We start from the raw sequence: 3,348 nt of genomic DNA on the forward strand, positions 1-3,348 counted from the left end.
TCTACCCTGTTCGGGCATTTTTACTAATAAAAATGAAATCCAGAAAAAGTCTTCCAATAAAGAAAGTCAACAATGAAACAAAAAAGGAAAAATTAGGTAAATTAATTAATAGGACATCCTCCGAATAATACGTAAATTAATGTGTGATTCAAAATAAAATAACAGAGAAATACCAAGCAAAAGCTACTTGCTTCTTAGTTATGAATGACAAAGAAAGGCATACATATTTTCCAGATTTCCAGTAACAGTACTGAGGATTTCAAAGGGGAATGCAGAAATACGTAATAATACATATAAAAAGAGGGAAAACATACACTCTTCAAAGTGCATGCACAAACGAAGTACAAACTAAGATAATTAAATCTGGTTTTGAGACGAAGTGTCAAGAATTAGTAGTGGGTAAACCCAAAGACTACTTAAAGAAGAAAACTCCTTGACTGGCTTGCATTAGAAAAACTGCTTACACGTTTTCTAACTCATTGCGTTCTCTAATAGGAACAAACTGAGATACATTTTAGAAATCTTGAGGAAACAACTGACATAGACTAGGTCAACTAAACCTCATTACAACTTAGTTTTGAGTCTATGAAGGAAACTTTATAGTGTTTTGAGGTTTATTGGTTTCTGTAAAAGCTGGCAGGTAGTTTCACAGATTTTCTTGTGGCAAAGCTGATTTAAGAGTTGCCCTGTGCCCAGGGGTGCTGGTTCCAGTGAGTGAAGAAGGGCAGGAAGTTACTGCCTCAGAAATTGCGCTGATTCACTGCTTGTGGGCTGTGTTGTAAACCCATTTTAGATTAGTTTTCTAATAATCTGTTTTTGTTTTTTGTTTAGTTGGTTTGGTTTTTTTTAAGTACAATCTTTCTGAAGTCGGAGACTCTGAGATAAAGCCTACCTCTGGAGAGCTTGTTTCACGGAGTCAGATTTGGTTCAGAAATCCTGCTGAATTTTGCAGTTACCTGTGAGTTGGGAATCGCAGTGCTACACATAACCAAAGAGAAAAGGAGGATTCCCCCTCTCCCCAAGTCCGTCTCCTTTACGACACTAAGTGCAGTTGACACAGAACCACACACTCAAGAAAATTATAAATCAAAACTTAAGAGACAGAGCAGAGGCAACTCGGATGAGCAGCAGTACTTTCTGTAGAAAACCCAAGAGGAAGGACTTGCTTTTGTAAGTGTGAAGAACCCAGCCTCCTGCTGCTTGACTTCCTCTTCTGTTGAAAAGGACAGTTCTGCTCATTCCTTGTTAGTTTTCTTTGTTAATAAAAACATAAGTTTCCCACCAATTCTCCAAATAAGAAGAAATCTGAGATTTCATGTTCTTGGTTATTTACTTGACTGAGAAGATGCATTTCCAGTTATAAACATTATATTCATTAAATTCCTGAACTCCTTCAGTCTGAGCATTTGATTTGATACACAAGTTAAACTTGCCAAAATAAAAAAAAAATCAACAAACCCTAATTATTCTGCTTATGTCCTCTATTCTGTAGTTTTAGAGGGGTTATTTTAATTGAGCTTTGAACATTTTATTTTTATTATCTATGCTATAACTGTTTCTGATAGCTTACGTCATCTAGTCTCAGGACTGTTGTACTGACTTTTCTATTTGGATGCTGCTGGTGAGCAAATAACAGTTAAACTCAGCTAAAGTGTTTCAGAATTTGCTTCTATCAGGACTCAACTTTGAATTGTGAAAGGAACTGTAAAATCATGGTACAAATAGATGCTAAAAATGGAAATGTAAACAAGTATCTAAACAATCAATAGTGCTCTGTCACTAGGCTCAGAAAATGCTTATTCTCTGGAAAGGCCTTTTTCACTTGTGCCCAAAAGGATAAAAGACAGATTTTTTACTTTTTGCATGTCAACATGTTTATCTCAGGTACTAAATCATCCTGATCTTTTCATACTTGTATCTCTGAAAAAAATAATTTTATAGAAAATAGTGGCTACAGTTTGTACTATGAATATAGCTGACAGCCAAGCACAGACAAAAAGGGTTAAAACTTTGGTTATTTCCAGAGCATTTTATCTTTTTCAAGTGCACTGATGGTACTATTTTTGAGGACGTAATTTTCTGGGTATTTTCTTCACCAGAAACGAAGTCTTGGGGGGGCAGGGGGAGGAGATACCAGATGGGCTGATTGTCCCAAACAAAAAGGTGGCAATCTGGTATACTGAATCTAGCTGCAGACAGCTCTAGTCAGTGGCTGATAAGGATATTTCTGCACACGTTGTTGGCACTAGATGATAAAATCATTTAAGAATGTATCTGCCTTCATAATCATAGCAATATTGTTTCTTAAATGAATGATGTTTTTTGCTTGGGTATTTAAAATGAGTAAAAGCAAGTAAATAAATTATTTAGGTTAGAATAGAGTAATATATTTGGAACTACAGGGAAGCTGTAATTGCCTCTGCCTTGATATAAGAATATAACTTAGTTTCATGCCATGTCAGTAGAAAATTCCAGTTGCCAATGCTGAAGTACAAACTGGTCCAAGGTTGGGACTGCTAAGGAATTAGTTTGCCAGAGCGTAAATCCAAACTGGAGTTTAGCTGTGAAGAATTAAGGAACAAAGCACGAACTTGAGGCCCCGTGCATGGGAAGAGGGTGAGGGTAAGCAATGTCCCCAGGCCCCAAGGGACAGCTAATGCAGGGTCATACCTAGTTTCTGAACACTTGCGAGCCACGGTGCGAACGCTGCAGTGGTGGTGGCGGCGACTTCCACAAGGCCGAAGGATGCAGCCCTGCCCTTGCCTGAAATAGCTTCAGTGCAGCTCTGTAACAAACAAGAGTCCCCACGGGTGTCTGGGGCCCCCGGTGCAGCGCGACGGTCCCCGCCGTACCGCCTTGTGCCTCGCTGTGCCCTGGCAGCAGATGCTCCCGGCACAAGGGGAGCACCCGCCGAAACCCGCCAGGCTGAGAGGACCCCCGCAACCCCACGAGGGTGGCACAGCACCCCAGGTGCTGGGGAGCCATTGCGGCACACGACGCGTACTGAGGCGAGGAGGCAGCTCAGCCTGACCCCGGGTCCTTTAGGACACGACGCCTCGTCTCCATCTTGCCTCCCAGCTGAACCCCAGCGTTGTGCTGAGGGGGCCGGGGGGGCTGGCCGGGCTCAGAACGCCTGGGAACGACATTAAACTGCTTCTGGGGGAGGTGGGGGACAACCCGTGGAAAAAAAATCCTCACAGCAGCGCGTAAGAAACGCCCTCCCGCTTCGTCACAGCCACGCCGCGGCCCTCAGCAGCCCCCGGCACAGCCGCCGCGCCCGCCGCACGGAGGGCGGGACGCCGCGGCCCCGCCCCGGCGGCCCCACGCAGGCGCCGTGCGGGCAGGGCG

The 3,348-nt window shown here is 43.2% G+C and overlaps 1 long non-coding RNA gene across 1 annotated transcript; it reads right to left on the reverse strand.

The window, feature by feature from the left end:
• Positions 1-2,365: 2,365 nt before the first annotated feature.
• On the reverse strand, positions 2,366-3,165 carry LOC122154867. The gene is made up of 2 exons (XR_006166998.1): positions 2,671-3,165; positions 2,366-2,561 (listed from the first exon to the last, which is right to left on the reverse strand). It is a non-coding gene; the product is annotated as an uncharacterized LOC122154867 (long non-coding RNA).
• Between the last annotated feature and the right edge of the window lie 183 nt (positions 3,166-3,348).

This window comes from Tyto alba, unplaced genomic scaffold (assembly GCF_018691265.1).
Source record: "Tyto alba isolate M040663 unplaced genomic scaffold, T.alba_DEE_v4.0 Super-Scaffold_6, whole genome shotgun sequence".
NCBI classification, from domain to species: Eukaryota; Metazoa; Chordata; class Aves; order Strigiformes; family Tytonidae; genus Tyto; species Tyto alba.